The sequence below is a fragment of the Adiantum capillus-veneris genome, chromosome 10 (assembly GCF_014529385.1).
Source record: "Adiantum capillus-veneris isolate H3 chromosome 10, ASM1452938v2, whole genome shotgun sequence".
NCBI classification, from domain to species: Eukaryota; Viridiplantae; Streptophyta; class Polypodiopsida; order Polypodiales; family Pteridaceae; genus Adiantum; species Adiantum capillus-veneris.
Genome location: NC_140940.1, coordinates 147,888,319 through 147,905,803, shown reverse-complemented (window position 1 = coordinate 147,905,803; position 17,485 = coordinate 147,888,319). Strand labels below are relative to the sequence as shown.

The 17,485-nt window shown below is 44.0% G+C and overlaps 1 pseudogene; it reads left to right on the top strand.

Annotated features, from left to right (window-relative positions):
• Window positions 1-783: 783 nt before the first annotated feature.
• On the top strand, window positions 784-1,359 carry LOC147449830 (uncharacterized; annotated as a pseudogene).
• Window positions 1,360-17,485: the final 16,126 nt, after the last annotated feature.

Sequence of the window (17,485 nt, the reverse complement as noted above, 5' to 3'; positions counted from 1 at the left end):
TATTTAGCCGAATATTGGAAGAGTCTTTTAGTCCTAACTCACATAACGGAGATTTAAAACTTCAAAAGCCTGCCTAATCTTTGCAGTAGCACGTAAACAAGAGCAACCATCACCAGAGCAGAGTTGTTTCTTTGACAAGCCAACGTCTCTGGCTGCAATCCAATGCCCTAATCCCTTCATTCATGAAAAAAAAATCCCCTCGCATTATTTGCCATCACATTGCAGTCATTGTACTATCGTCCGCCCTACATCATGGCACTTTGCTATCGTTTGCCCAAGAGGCACGCAGTTGAATGGTCTCCTAATGCAAACTATTGCTTGTGCTACTTTCTTTGAATGTGGCAACGCCTAGAACAAGCTGGTCTGCTTGAAGTTTTATTTTAAAAAAAGGACCCTACCCGCATGACCCTACCCAGCCCTAGTTTGTTGTTGCAACCAATCCGCGCTGGTGCAGACTGGTTGCAGCAGCAAACCAGGGCCAGGTAGGGTCATGCGAGTCCTTTTTTATTAAAAAAACTTCAAGCCGGTTTGTTGTCACCTTTTTTAAAGTTGTTCTATGAGTGGAATATGTTGCATAAGTGAGGCCTGTGAGAAGCGAGACGGGGAAGGAGGTGTTTCATGCAGAGAGGCGAACATTGCAGGTTGTGCCACCCTCAAGTGAACGTTGCAGGCCGTGCCACCCTCAGTGAGAAGAGAGAGAGAGAGAGAGAGAGAGAGAGAGAGAGAGAGAGAGAGAGAGAGAGAGAGAGAGAGAGAGAGAGAGAGAGTTTGAGCATAGCAATGATGAGCACATTGAGGAGGGCGAAATCTTTAGGGTTCTGGAGAGGAGTTTGCTGAGCCAGACGACTTGCAGTCCGTGATGAAGAAGAACCTTCTCTCTGCAAAGGCCTTACAAGAGGGCAGAATCTGGGACTATGCATCAGACCTGAAATCCGCCATGTAAGCTCCTTTCCTTACCTTCAAAATCGGTTCAACAATACCAACAGTAGTAGGTACTATGATGACATTGAGGTGGACATGGATCTTGAGAAGATGCTCAAACCAAGAGACCCAAATACATTCCAAGCCACCATCCAAAAAGCGATGCCCGTGGGATATTGGGTCACCATGCCCAGTGGGTGCTAGGAAATTTTGCCGGCCCAAGACTTGGGCTTCTTGGATTGCTTAGAGAAAGTGCGGTAGCTATTCGAGCCTAGACAAGAGGTTACAATGCATGTTGTGACTCGCGGCAGCTCTGGTCGAGAGGTGCTCTCCCTTAAGAAGCTTGATCCTAACAAACCAGATCCCCCACCCAAACCCCTTTGTAACAAGGAATTTGAGGGTGGCCGTAGGCTTTGCTCATCATCAAGGTATAGCTAAACTTAGGTGCCTTTCGAAACTTGTATATGGTTTCTCAATGATCCCTTTGTAACTTGATTAGAAATTTTACAATGCAGAGATCAAAGTTGTCATTCTTACGGGTTTTTCATTTCCTGGATGATTTGAATATCAATGTAAGACAGATGTATGAGACATGTCTTGGCAGAAAAAGAGAGACAAAGAGAGAGAGAGAGAGAGAGAGAGAGAGAGAGAGAGAGAGAGAGAGAGAGAGAGAGAGAGAGAGAGAGAGAGAGAGAGAGAGAGAGAGACGGCTTGGTTGTGGGCCTCACGAGCATCAACCTCTTCCTCACCCCTCAATACTTTGGAAGTGAAGTATTGAGGGGTGAGGGCTCTTTAAAATGTCCATAGTATGAAGATTGCTCCTTCACCAAGCATGTCCTATGTTTCTCTGGTGACCCTACCCTCACTGCCATGCAATCCCCCCACTAAGTAGCATCTTCTTCTACCCCAAATTGCAACCCTCCTTCACGTGTGGTTCGTAAAAACTCCTCCCATCTGTAATGCAGCAAGGTTTCTTGCGGCAACCTCTCGTTCATGTTTGCTTTGTGGTGCTACAAGATAGGAATAGAGAGAGAGAGAGAGAGAGAGAGATGAGAGAGATTGAGAGGGGAAGAAGAAAAAGAAGAATATTGTTTTAACGTTGTAGGAAACTATCCCACGAGAGAGAGAGAGAGAGAGAGAGAGAGAGAGAGAGAGAGAGAGAGAGAGAGAGAGAGAGAGAGTGCTATGCTCTGTTGAGGGTGTTTAGAATAGAAGGTCTGCATGTTTGATCCAATAAGGCATGGTGGAATAATTGCATGTTAACTAAAGTGGGTACGATTTATATTACTTTGCTCTTCAAAGCGGCCTAGTGTTCGGGAAAAAAATTTAGCATTGAGCCAGCTGAAAAATCGAAACAACTTGTTGAAGGCAAGGGGAGGAGGAAAGCCACTGGAAAATTTCATTGATACTATAATAATGCAACTTCATCTTGGTATCTTCTCCTAAGAATCAAGATATGCTATTATTTTGTTATCATGGCTTGCTCATAGCTAGACTTTACCTCATGCTTGGTTTTCAACATAGAATGAGTGTGCTAATTACAATGAGTATATTGATTACATGATAAATGTGTAAAATACGATCATTAGTAGTGATTGTGTAGTGATTTAAGGGGTAGTTTATTTTTTTGAAAACTTGGGTTTAGTCCTACAATTAGGAAAGTCTCTCAAAGAAAAGGAAGAGGGTCTCTCGCTCACGATTGTTACCATATACATGTGGTAGTGATGTGTGTGAACACAGTAGGACCGCCGGGGCATGTTTTCCCTCTTTAGGAGGTTTTTTCCCCCGTGCATTATATATACGCCCATCACTCTAGGGCTATCTATTTTTTCATTGCACACTAAGTATACACTCTCTATTATGTGCCTTGAGCTTCCTTCCTCTTCTCCAAGCTGTGTGTTTTCCTGCAACCCTAATTCCAACAATTGGTATTAGAGCACGTTACGTCCTCCCGGGCTTAGTCGGTAGCAGCTCCAGCACATGCCTACTCAATTTCTCCGATTTCAGTGAGCTTTGGCGAGCGTTCGTAGGTCAACAAAATTTTTGGGTAAGCTCGTAGAGCTTAGTCTGCTCAGATTTCTGGCTCATTTCGGCCTCCGTTTCCACTACAGCCAGGCCTACACAGGCTATTTCATCATTTTGTGCAAAATTTTTGTTAGTGTCAAATACTGCATAACAGGTTCCATACAGTCTATTGCTGGTTGTGCTATATAGCACATGCTGGTCTCACTCAGTTTCTCCTCATTTCGGGTAGTTTTCACATCACGTGCAGGAATTTTCCATGGCTGACAACAACACATATATGTTCAAGATGTTTGTTGTTGAGGACAGATTGGATGGGGACAATTACCCTATGTGGGCTTACATGATGCAACATGTTCTTATGTCAAAGGGTGTCTAGAATATTGTGCAGGGCATTGATGTACGTCTTGGTTCTGAGGATGTAGGTGATGTTGAGGATGTGGTAGGTCTTGCTGCAAGGATTGTTGTTGTATTGTTACAGTTGTTTTGCCTACAGCAGAACAAGCTCGTTGGGATGTAAAGGATGTGCAGGCTCATGCGTTGATTGCGTTGTCTGTGAAGCACACCATTACTCCTCACATTCGTTCAACGAAATCTGCAAAACAGCTGTGCGCTCCTTGCCGCACTGTCGAAGCAAGGGACTTGCCGATACACCGTGTGCGAGCCACAAATGGCTCCAAGCACACAACAAGACTAATCTAGCAAGATCAAGAGAGCAAAAGGTGTGTCACTCACCGCTCTACGCTCGCCTTCGTGGTGGATTCCTCGCCGCGATGAAGAAGAAGCTGCAGTCGTGCCACGCTCAACCGCTTCGCCACCGTCGTGCCTTCGTAATGCTCGATCGCACACACACTCTCCCTCTCTCTCTCTCTCTCACATACACACACACACAAGGAGGTGAAGAAGAAGAAGATGGAGATGGAGATGGAGATGGAGCAAGAGCACTCTTCTATTGCACAAATGAGAGAATGAGTGAATTTTAGGTTTAGTTGGCTTTTATATGAGCTCACCCCATTCACACTTGGGCGTCCATGCTTGGCCAACTAATCCCTTGAATGTCCCAGTTAGAGTGCGCCTCTCATCGGCGATCACTCTTACCCTTTTCCTATTGGTCCAACAAGCCCGGTACCTGACTCTACCAAATACATAATACACGTCCGTCGTAGGTGATGGGGTGTCCGTGAGCCGTGAGGGTTAACATGCCCCCCTTCCTGATGTAGATTCCGTCCTCGGAAGCTATTGAGTTGAAGCTCGTTTGTCGAGGTGGAAGAGCATTTGAGATCAATGTCCTTAGCCTTCTTCAGTCACTGCAAAATCAAACAACATTGGCACAATAATTGCATTCTCATAAGTGATCAAAAAGCATATGCAGTTTTAGGTAGACAAATTGATTGGTAAAAGAATTTCAAACAATTTGTCAGCAATGAACATTAAATTGCAATGTAATCAAATGCATAAACAAATGTAAAGGTAAAAAATTAAACAAGTCTGGGGTCGCTAATTTGACGGTCGAAAGGCACTAGAGATCGAATATTAATACCATGGGTAAGCTTCTTAATTTTCTGTGGTCAATTAAGTTGTTTAATCGCGAGAGCCAAGTATTCATGTTCGAGGGCTGACTAGAGGCTATATCTAGAAGACCTTGTAGTTAAGCTACCATAAAAGGAATTTCTCATGAAATCATCACCTGACTGTATACTTTTTCTTTGACCCCCCAAAGTCTTTTCACAGTGATTCAATTTTGATGTGTGTGCTTATTTTGTATGCCGTGGGTTTTTTGCTTTTCAAGTAAAAGCGCCCATACTGGGAACCTCTAGGGCTCTAGTACCATAGGCAATACATGTGAGTGAAGTACCAAATCAAGCTGAGATTTCTCTTCCAGCTTAAGATTTTACAGTGTGGCACTTTGATTTTTTGTTTGTTCATTTTCAGCATTTTAATTTTGTAACTTTGGGGGGTCATATAAAACTGATACACCTCCCCAGGCTCATCACACTAGTAAACTCCCTTTATAATACTTAACCTAAAGGTCAATAGGGTCAAGCCCACTAGAAAGCCCTAGTACATTTCACACAATGCTGCCTAAATCGGATTAAGAACCTAAGTAACCATTAATTATTAGGAAGGCATTCCCCATGGTATTAAGAGAAGATTTCTAACACCTAACTTGGTCAAACTAGTTTGTCGGACTGCTTGATTTTTAAACCTAGACAAGTGATTATGACAAAAAATTACATTGAATTAAATGTTTGATACTAAGCAAATGCGGTGAATATTAGGCTACCAATCACAATTAAAGCTGACAATCATAGATGCAAAAAAGATAAGGGGCAATGCTAATGGACAAGAAACACCTGTTTGTGTCGATGGTCGCGCTTGATTTGAAGAGTGAGTCGAGATAAAGATTCCATGAAGGTCCAAATCCTATCAATAGCAACACGCTCCTGTACACACTAGGAAACAAAAGGAATACCTCCAGGAGGCACATTAGTGGGAAAAGGTACCAACACTTATTGAACACAATAAAAAACATAAGGAACCCTAACCTAATTATTTGCACTCCCCCTAGAGAGTCAAGGGAATTGGATATTGTAGAGGTTGGGGGGAAACCCCAAGGCTAAACCCCTATCCTCGTCGTCGAGATAAACAAAGTCATCATCCATGAGACCATATGTGCCATCCGTGTAGTCGTGTAAATTTTCTTCTTCATCATAGGTGCCCATGTTTACTAAGAAGGTCACTAGACGCCTATAGTCATCTTGGTCAAAAGGGTAGGCTTGTGCAATGGGAGAAACGCTCTCTACTAAGTATGGATCAGACGTGGTCAAGAGACGTATCAGCCATTCTAACTCCTCAAAATTCCTCTCACATGCTAGCGTACCTATCAAATCCCATTCACATGCAAGCACTGGAAAGACCATGTGAAATATTTGTGAAAAGTAACGAGGGTACCTCTCACCCAAGGCAGGAGTGGATGACTCTAGCGTACTAGCCATATCTGTACACGCAAATAGATGATGGTTAGAGTGCAAATATTACAAGGGTCGTGTTCTTGTGCATAATTTGTTTTTATGATTTGTGTTATGGCTCTTGCTCTTTTACTTTTTTATCTTGTTTTTGTGAGTATAAGGCTTTATATATACATTCCCTAAGATTGGAGATTAAGAGGTCAGGGAGAAAGGTTGAGAGGGAAGCAAGTGAATGATGGATGTCCACGAACACTCCCCCCTTCCTTGGGTAGATCATACCATTTGAAATGATGTCGTCACCCTTTGAAACCAATTGTTCCAGTTGGTAATAGGTGAGGATTTTTGCCAGTAGTTTTCTATTACCCTAGGTGCCTCGTCAAGTTGCAAGGGTGGTAAGGTACTCTCCCAGGATCGAACTTGAAGTGGTTCATCAGGTGATTCTTGAACACTGGGAGGTGTGGATTCTTTTGTAGCTTCATGGAGGTCCACTACTATAGATGGAGGCTGTGTAGAAGCTTTTACCTCTATGGATGTATTACATGAGGAGCTAGAAGCTTCATGGAACTCCCCCCTTCCCTAGCTAGGTGGAATAAATTGGTTTTGCCTTGGAGCCCAAACTAGCTCTGGACTAGGTGTGTAGCATTCTGTGATCTTTCCCTTCCCACGGTCTGCCATTGGCTTTAGCGTTACACTGTTTGACTCATATGGGTTTGTTGTCGATAGGGAAGGACACATTTTACATTTAGGTACCCAAATTTGCTCATTTCCATCATAGTAGCCTTGGGCTTCTAATAGTTGTTTTGGAATCCATCGTGATTTGGTCTTGACTCTCCTAGGGCGCGCTCTTGGTTTTCCCGGGAAATTTTTTCTTGGAATGGATGGGAGGGTTGAGGTAGTTGGAAGTAAGGCCTTGGGGACCCATTGATATGTACTCTTAGGTCATGCAGGTTGAGTACTTGCAATATTACTGCTTGCTGCAACTACAAGTGTTGAAGTGCTAGATTCATGGGTAGACGGCAAAGACGAGTTAACCACCTTGGCTTGTGAATGTTGGCTATCCTTCAACTTTGCTAGAGTTTGCAACGTAGGTGACTTTGCTTGAATGATAGGGGTAAGAGTCGGTGGTCGGGTCGTGACACTACCAGTATCCCAATCAATAGTGCATTTGGTTGCCAACATCCACGTGCGTCCCAGGTTTACGTTGCCTTCCATAGCTCCTGCGGGCATGACTAGAAACCTCTGCACTATGCTTCCATTGTCATAGACAACAGGGGTCTGAAGGACTCCAAGAATAGCAGTTTTCTTTTTATTAATGCCCTTGACTTGCATCGTACTCGGGGATAGGGTCGGTTTCCCTAATTGACACCAAACTCCATAGGATAACAAATTGTGTTTAGCTCCCGTATCTAATAAGGCATTGTATAGTACTTTCCCATAGGGGTTATTTAGCTCAATTGGGTATTGTAGGGGTGGCTCAGATTCTAATGAGTCGTCATCTGTGTCCTCAAAAAATGCTTGCGTGATTCCCAGATTAACCTCTCGTTGGCGTCTAAGACGTTGTTGTCGTTCTCGAGCCTCAACTCTTGCTTGGATTTTTTTAAGCTCTGCTTGTTCCTTGGAAGCCTTCTTTTGATGGATGGCTTGCAACTCTTCCTGGCTTAGAGGATCATAATATCTTTTGAATTTACTCCCATTAAGGAATCCAATGGTTTCAACTCCATCTAGAGTCTCCACACGAATGATACCTTGCGGAGTAATTTCACACACTCGATATGGTCCCTTACAAGCGTATTTCAATTTCTTCTTTTCATTACGTACCCCGTACATAAGAACTTTATCACCAATCTTGATTTCTTTATCCTTTAAATGGCTATCAAACCACTTCTTTCTCCTATCCTTCTCCACTAGAGCATTTCGCACAGCTAATTGCCTTTCTTCATCTAGCCTTTCTAGGATATATAATCGCTCCACTAAGGGGTTACCATCCCAACCTTCTTGAGAAGCTACTCGAAGACTAGGAATGACAAACTCCCATGGCATAACTGCTTCTTGGCCATACACCATCTTAAACAGTGTGCAATTAATAGCAACTTTATACGCAGTACGATAAGCCCATAAAGCTGATGTAAGCTTTAGGTCCCAATCAGTGCGATGAGCCTCAACTGTCTTTGTCAAAATGGAGATGAGAGTTTTGTTGGTACTCTCAGCTTGGCCATTTGCTTGGGGATAATAGGCTGTAGACTTGTGGTGAGATATCATGAAGTTTGATGTGAGTTCTTTTATTACTTCATTTATAAAATGAGTTCCATTGTCACTCACAAGTTCAAAGGGGCATCCAAAACGTGTGATAATGTTCTCAAAGAGGAACTTAGCTGTTGTTTTTGCATCCGCCTTTTGTGTTGCTTTTGCTTCAGCCCATTTGGTTACATAGTTGGTAGCGACAATGATATATCCTGATTGCGTGTTACGTGCAACCAGACTAATCGGTCCTACAAAGTCTAAGCCCCACTTTTCAAATGGTTGGGTTACCTTGATGGGATGTAGAGGCATCCTATCCCTTCTTTGTGGCTTGTTGAAGCGTTGGCATTCATCACATCCCTTTGCAAAAAGTGATGCATCCTTAAACAGAGTGGGCCACCAATAGCCTGACTGTAAGATCTTTCGGGCAGTCAACTTTCCTGAAAAGTGACCACCAGCTACGCCCATGTGTGCCTCTTGTAGAATATATAAATACTCATCCTCGCGGGCACAGCGTCTAAGAACATCATCTTTTCCTCTCTTATAGAGAGTTCCAGCCAGTAAGCAATAGGGTTCGCATTCCTTGATTAATTTTCGAGCTATATCTTTTCGCAGTTCTTTGGGTGGAAAACCATTAACTAAGAAGTTAACAATCTTTTCACTCCATTCAGGCATTGTCTCAACAATGAACAAAGGAGTATCAGGCAATTCATCATCAACCCCCGTAGGAGCTTCGCCATTAGGGATACGAGATAAATGATCCGCCATGACATGTTTCCTTCCAGGCCTCACAACAACGGTGAAGTCAAACTCAAGAAGAATTAACAACCATCGTGAAATTCGACCTGTGGAACATGGCTTGTTTACCAAATATAGCAATGCTTGATGATCAACATAAAACACAAACTTGGTAGCAAGAAGGTAATAGCGAAATTTCTTTACTACGTAAATCATAGCTAGACCTTCGCGCTCTGTAGTAGTGTAGTTCATCTCGGCATCATTTAATTGGCGACTTGCAAAGCTAATAGGGTAGTCCAATTTATGTTCTCCTGGTTGAGTTAGAACACACCCAATAGCAAACTTTGATGCATCAATATGCACATGAAAAGGTACATTCCAATCAGGTGTTCGCAGGATTGGAGCACTTGTTAGGGCCTTCTTTAATAACTCATAAGATTGATGACATTCTTCCGTCCAGTGAAACTCGCCCTAGAATGACTCCATGCTTAACCCAAAATTGGCATTTGAAAGGGTTCAATGAGATGCGATAAAATCTGCACCCTTCAAATATTTTTCGTAGATATAACAAATGCTTCTCCCAAGAAGAATAAACACAAAGGTCGTCTAGGAAAGCTTCACAAAACTCCCTTAGAAATTCTTTAAACGCAGTGTTTATTAATCGTTGGAATGTAGCAGGCGCATTTGTTAAGCCAAAAGCCATAACACGAAATGCAAACACTCCAAACTCGGTGATAAAAGCAGTTTTAGCTTGGTCCTCTAATGCAATTGTGATTTGATTGTAACCAGAGTACCCATCTAAAAAGCTATAAGCTTCCTTGCCCGCAACTCTTTCAAGCACATGTTCTGAATATGGCAAGGGATAATGATCTCTCCTAGTAGCTGCATTAACTTTCTTGAGGTCCACGCACACTCTTAGTTTTCCATTCTTTTTTGGCACAATGACTATTGGAGAAACCCATTCTGAGTGCTCAATAGGGTATATGAATCCACATTGGATAAGTTTTTCAATCTCCTCTTGTACAATTTTGGCGTACTTAGGATTCATTGGATAGGGTCGTTGCTGGACAGGTTTAGCAGTGTTGATCATGGGAATTGTATGTTGCACCACAGAAGGTGGAACGCCCTTCATGTCATGATATGTCCAAGCAAAGATATCCTTGTATTCCTTGAGGAGCTCCTTAAGTACAGCCTCTTCAGTTTCGGTAAGGTCTTGAGCAATAAAGACTGGTTTAGACTCCTCACCTGGTTCTGCTAATTCTATCTCTTTAACTACCGCTGGACCATCATAGACTCCACTGCTTTCATTGGTAGGTATTCGTTGGGCCTTGGCATACACAACCTTTCGCTCCTCGTGGTATAAGATTTAAAATGTTCAGGAGCCGTATGTAAGTCAGCAGGCTCTTGTCCTGACGGAGACCTTTCTTTTAGTTCTGCCTCCTTTTGTTGTTGTGCTAACTCTCTGTTTTGACGTCTTCTTATAGTTCGACTCAATTTCGGCTCTGTAACCTCCAATTGAGCGAGGTCAATGGGCCGCGGGCTGCACCACATGATACTCTGGAGATGTTCACCCCAATTGTCTACTAGCTTTCGATGAGCATCACATGCCCCTAGATAGGTAAGCCATTCTGCAGTAGATCTTTCCTTGTTTATCCTAGCTCTCACATTTGCACGATATCGTTGTCTCTTATATGACCTTTGTTTCTTGTTAAGGTTTTGATTTTGGTAAATGTTTGAACTCGACTCGCTTGATAGGTCTTCGCTTGTATCTTCTTCACTCTCATATAAATTACCATAGATGGTCGTACTAGACCTTGAGTGTTCAGTTTCTATACTTGGCTCACTCGATGTTTCTTCAGGTTCTGAATCCATTTCTTCCTGAGATTCCGTTTCCGATGTGTATTGGCCTGAAGCCTTTGAGGAATCATCAGTTTCACTCTCAGGTAGGTGTGCCTCTTTCTTATCATCGGATGTTACATGCGCTACACCTAACATGTTTACTGGTGCAATGTGTGGTATCTCTTCCCCATCTGGTGTTACCCAGGTTGTTCCTCTAGCTCCCCATGTATCTATAGTTGCCGCTAGGTGTACCCAATCGACATTGTCTGACTCAGCCATTCCGGTTAGGATATCCATATAAGAAGATTTCTCCCCAATATTCGTGTCTTCGTTACACGTGTAACAATACTGTAATGGAGCTGAGTGAATTGTTGTGTCTGATCGATTATCAATGATGAATTTATTTCCTAGAGGATGCGTTCGACCACTTAAAAGATCAACTCGAATGACAGAGTCTTGGAACTGTAAGTAGACGTGGTTTTTGGACCAATCATGCACCATTTTTGCTTCCCTCATGAATGGACGCCCTAAGATCATCTCAAATGACATAGGATGCTTGGGAAAATCCATAACAATGAAAGTCTGCCTTACCTTGTGTCCCAAGACCTTGATCCCGAGATCCTTAAGCATTCCAATAGGCGTAACAATAGATCCATTGGCCATTTTTACCACTACGCTTGTGGCTTCAAGGTGAGGTCGCCCCATAGACTCCCAACAACTCTTTGTCACCATGCTAACTCCCGCACCACCGTCAAGGACCCCCTTTACAGTTAATCCTTTAGTAGTGATTGGTAGAGTAGCATTAGATTCATCACCTTCAAAGTATTGCCCCAACTTGTTAACGGGTACTTCAATTACAGATTCATGTCCCGCTAGGTCAGATGGTGGTGCTAAATGTTCCTCATCATTCATTACCGAGTCAGGTTTGTTCATATGTGCAAACTGTGGTAATCCGGCCTGTAATTCTCCATTGAGGAAGGCTCGAAGAGCTGAGACTAGCTCGGGGTCTTTATATAGTTTGGACATGATGGTGGTTCTAACTTCTGAAGACATGAAATCCATCAATTTGGCAACATTTAATGGCATCTTGTGGGACGTAGGACCCTGACAAGAGAATGGTGAAGATGGAATCTCCACTTCCTCAAGGGGGTCGGGTATTCCCTCACCAAACATTCTCTCTAGTAGGAAAGGTGTGTGTCCACTTTCAGATGTCCTACCCTCACTCTCTTCCCGAATGATATTGGGTATAGCTAACGGCCTGTAGTTCTTGTGAGGTTGAACTTGTGTGGGAAACACTGTGTCCGACATCTGGATATGTTTGGGTTCAGGTTCTAATGTTCGTTGAGTTTCTTCCACCAAACCCCTCAATTGTTGGACTCGTTCAATTTCCACTGTTGGGTTTGGATAGGTTCCAATCTTTCTCTTGCAATCCTCATTTTTTGTCTCTCGTGGCTTATCTTGGGGGTTCGCAACTGGGTAGTTTAACTTTGAATACTCTTTTGGTGTTCGTCGTAATTCCCTCTCGTGATCCTCCTCACTGGCTTTTTCCTTTGTAGTAACAGTTTTGGTCTCCGTGGTCTCTATCGAATCTGAGTCATCCTCAGGGTCATTCATATACACGGGATCCTCTCCTGTCCCTATGTTAGTCTTTGAACTAGGTTTTGAGCTAGAAGCATTAAGGGATTTCTTTCTTCGTGTTTTCTTCTTTCTCGCTCGGCCAATGGATGCAGCATCTCTCTCTTCGAGGATGTAATTTTGCTTTTGGAGCATCGACCGTGTGAGTGCATTCACTGGTGCTATGTTTATAGTTGGTGGTGTCCCATCAACAATCTCTATTATGTTCAATGGTGTGATTTTCGGTGCGTTTCGATTGTTAGGACACTGTGCTATCAAATGATCTATGCCACAACGATTACAAGTGAGTATTGGCATTGCCAATGCACTCCCTTGACTTGTTTGCATTAGTGCAGCATTCTTTTGCATTCTAATGGGGCACTCATCTACTCAATGTGGTCCACCACATTCGTAGCACTGAAGAGGTGGTCTCCTGGCAAAACTATTAATGTTTTGGCCTCTTGCTGCTAGCGTAGTAGCTTGATATACCGGTTTGATTTGTCCCCAATGGTCTTCCATATAGTACATGGGACACTCCTCAAGCATGTCGACTCCATAGGTGATACTAGAGTCTATGTCTTCTTCGCAATCTACATAAGAACTAGATGACTCGCAACCTATTTGGTTCATAGGTGTAACTCTTGGATGAGGGGGTTGCGGTCCTAGCACTGGAGGTGGCAACGGTGTGGTTTGGACCACATTTTGGGTTCTAGGGACCATGTGCTGTAATGGCAACTGTTGCTCCATGGGTGGGGTAGGCATCAATGCAGGAACTCGAGGTGAGTCTGCCCAAGCTATAGGCGGTCTATTTTCCATGATGCGTTTAAGCATTAGGCAATCCTTCGCTTGATGGTCATACCTACCACACGCGTTACAAGTCCCGTTAAACTTTACTCTGAAAGTAGGGCATTCACTCGTAGTATGTGGGCCCAAGCAAATTGAGCACCATTGTTGCTCCCTTCTTGGATACATATGAGTGTTTTGTGGAGTTAGATTACCCCTAAGGCTTTCTTGGATGGCCTTTGTGAGATCTGCCAAAGTCATCTCAGATATCGTTTGCTCTTTCACGATTGGCTTTATCTTCATTGGCTCATGCCCTGATGCTTGCGAGCTACTAGACTTCGGCTCGGCAGACACTCTTTCTCTTGCAATCATTAAATTATCCTCCAATTGGATTGCATTTATGGTGACTGCTTCCCAAGTAGTGATACCTCTAATGACTAGGCCATTATAAATACTTTCATGTCGTAATCCCCTAATGAATCTATCGAGCAATTGGTTGTTGTTGAATCGCTCGTTTGGATTGCATCGAGAATTCAAATTCTTTAGGCGACTAATGAAGTCTCTCACGGATTCACCTTCTTCTCGTTGGGCTTTCTGGAGCTAAGAGGCTACACCCCAAAGTACTCCCTCTCGTATGTATTCTTTTAAGAACAGTCTCCTAAGAGTAGAGTAGATCGTTTTCTCTTCTACTCTTAAGGTTCTATACCAATCTCCAGCCTTTCCGCTTAGGGTCAAACTCAAAGCCTTACACTTATGTAGCTCATTGTGCTCTTCCAAGGAATCGCACACATGTTCAAAGACTTCCATATGCTTTCTAGCATCTCCGTCTCCACTGAATTTCTATGTGAGCTTAGCTACTTGAACTACCTTGCTCCTAGGCTCTCTATCAGGTGCACTACGCATGTTTTCCACAATAGAGCGACCGATAGTTTGAGCAAATGCTGCCAAATCTCCTATTTGAGCAGGTATAATGGGTGTATGTGCTCCTGGAACCACATGTGAGATGGGAGTTGGCCTTGGCCTTGGCATACGCGCGGCTCTTGGGTCCCAAATTTCGTATGGTGGTGTACCAGACGGTGGTCCAAAGTTTACAGGCGTGGCCCTAGGCATAGGGGGTGCCTGATATGGCATGTTATTATTAAATGGCATGGCTCCACTTGTATAAGAGCTTGGATAATTCCATTGTGGATTGTAAGCTCTTGGAATAATCGGAGGTGTAGGAGCTACATGAGGCTGAGGTACGACAGGTGCACATGATTGATACATACATGTAGGTATAGTTGGGGGCACTGTGCTACTAGGCATCGGCGCAGTGTTAACAAATGAACTCCATGGTGTACTTCTTGTCATGCTCACCATTGGGATATGCATGGTAGCCGTAGTGTCATTAAAAGAAAGATGAGCTAGATCTGGGAAGGTAAAGCTGCCACTTGTGGGCTCAGATTGTACTGAGGCTCTTGGCGAAACAACATATGGAGGATCAATGGGGCTCACTGAGGGAGTCTCCATTTGTGACAGGGTTGGTTGGTTGGCCTTTCCCGTATCCAAGAATCTCATTAGGCCTGTTGAAGGCATGTTGATCCCTGTGTTCTGTCTTTCTAACTCGACAATCCTACGGAGGACATCACAGACTTTCTGTTGTTGCTCATCTATGCTAGTAGCACCCGATGTGGATTGTAGAACATCTAACCAACCCACATGATAGGTGTGTCATGTGTACCGATCAGTTAAAGCTTCTGCTTGTAGGTCATACTCCCAATTTTCGTTTAGGAATATCCCATCTAGGCCTGGCGTGCTGGAGGTTTCCCTTGAAGTGGAAGCATTATTGCTCCCCATAGCTTGCCCCTCCGTGACTGCTACCTTGGGAGGACTCGGTTGCTCGGCTGGCATGATTGTTGTCATAGGAGCCTTTGCTTTCAGGGCTCGACTTTGTTCTAGCCTTCGTAGGTTCTCAATTTCCCTCTCCCTTGTTGCTTGCATATAGCGTTCGATCTCTTGTACTTCGGCAAGACTCCTACCATCGGGTAGTAAAACCTCAGAGGGAGATAGTCCTAAAGGATCAGGAGGTGCAGTGGATGGAACATTCACATGCACACTCTCAAGAAGCATAGGGTCCATTTTAGGCATGAATGACGAATTTACTTCCCCACTCCCTTCATTTATTTCATTAACCGCATGTTCGGAGCGAGTAGCTCTACTAAGGGTCTCTTTTAAGCGGCTAAACACGCAGGACCCGGGCCATGGGCCCATGGCATGCATGTCTTGACTTGAACTATCAGGGTTTGGTGTAGGATACCCCTCCATGACTTTGTAGTCAGAGGAAGAATCACTAGACGCGATATGAGGATCTTGGGTCGCGCTACCTTGAGTCCCGGCCGAAGGTCCAGAACCTAGGGTGGAGGAATAATGGGTGCCCGCGTAAATGGAGGCACTACCAATATGCTCGTGCTCTAACACTCGTCCAGAGCGTAGGTTCATATGACTTGGATCCCCTAGAAGTGTCAGTGAGGGCTCGTGAAGGCTGCTCACCTAGTAATTTTGGGTGTTTTGCAACCCAAGTCTTTTCTTTTTTTTTTGATTTTTTGGTCCTTTTTTTTCTGACCCAGCTATAGAATAGAACGTATGATAGCTCAAAACGAGCGTCTTGGTCAGAGAGACGTGCCGTGCTTTACAGCCCTCCGTTTGGTCACTTTATGCCCTCGGAATCCCTAAAACCGTCAATTTCTAGTAGGGAACTAGGCCCAAATTAGAAAGTCTAAGGGTGCAAGTGGGAAGAGAAGGGAGGAGAGTGGAGGACTTGCCCCACATGCTCTCATTCCCTCTTGAGGGGGTAGGGTATATATATAAGAGTGAGTCTAGTATATATCATACGACTGAGGACTGAGGCCTGGGCCTGGGCTTGGGCTTGGGCTTGGGCTTGGGCAAATGATCCCGATCCCGATCAAAATTTTAGTGTAGCCCCCGTCACTCACGCTTGAATATTTTCGGTTTTTTTTATTATTTATTTATTTTTATTTTTTTTAAAATAGGCGATGATCGCGCGCGGTTTAGGTGACCCTTTCTTGGCCACACACACTGTCACCTACCTAACCTCCTAGTCAACAGCTCACAGACAGCTCACTACCTTATCTACTTACTAACAGTGCTGCTAACCACTGACTAATCTGTTAACTGCTTACTGACAGTGAGCTAACTGTCCACCTACTTCCTCTCTCACTACCTTACTGTGCAAAGACTGTGTGCAGCCAAACCTTGACAGAAAACTATGTACAGACTGTGTGCAAACAGAAATTGCTAACTGCCTTCCTACTTATTCATTCACTGCAAACAAGCTAACGACTACTAATTGTGCAAAGACGTACTGTGTGCAAACAGAAAACACAACATTATGCAGAAATCACAGAACTTGCAGACAACACAGAAATTAACAACTTACAAAAAAACAACTCATTCCTCTTCCTCTTCCTCTTCTTTCCTACTACAAACAACTCATAGGAGAAGCACAAAGTGCCTCTTGGGCTTAGTGCAAGGCGATTCCCCGGCAGCGGCGCCAAAAATGTGCGCTCCTTGCCGCACTGTCGAAGCAAGGGACTTGCCGATACACCGTGTGCGAGCCACAAATGGCTCCAAGCACACAACAAGACTAATCTAGCAAGCTCAAGAGAGCAAAAGGTGTGTCACTCACCGCTCTACGCTCGCCTTCGTGGTGGATTCCTCGCCGCGATGAAGAAGAAATTGCAGTCGTGCCGCGCTCAACCGCTTCGCCGCCGTCGTGCCTTCGTAATGCTCGATTGCACACACTCTCTCCCTCTCTCTCTCTCACATACACACACACACACACAAGGAGGTGAAGAAGAAGAAGATGGAGATGGAGATGGAGCAAGAGCACTCTTCTATTGCACAAATGAGAGAATGAGTGAATTTTAGGTTTATTTGGCTTTTATATGAGCTCACCCCATTCACACTTGGGCGCCCATGCTTAGCCAACTAATCCCTTGAATGTCCCAGTTAGAGTGCGCCTCTCATCGGCGATCACTCTTACCCTTTTCCTATTGGTCCGACAAGCCCGGTACCTGACTCTACCAAATACATAATACACGTCCGTCCTAGGTGATGGGGTGTCCGTGAGGCGTGAGGGTTAAGAACAGCATTGGGATATTCTAGCAGGTCTTTATGCAAGCCACAATGAGGCTAAAATTGCTTTGCTACGTAAAGAGTTGGAGTCAAAGATTATGCATGAGGAAGATGATATGGACACTTTCCTTGTTGGTGTCAAGGATATTAATGAGCAACTTATTTCTGCAGGTGAAGTCATTTCAGACAGTTCCTTTGTGCAGACTGTTCTTACCAGATTCTTACCA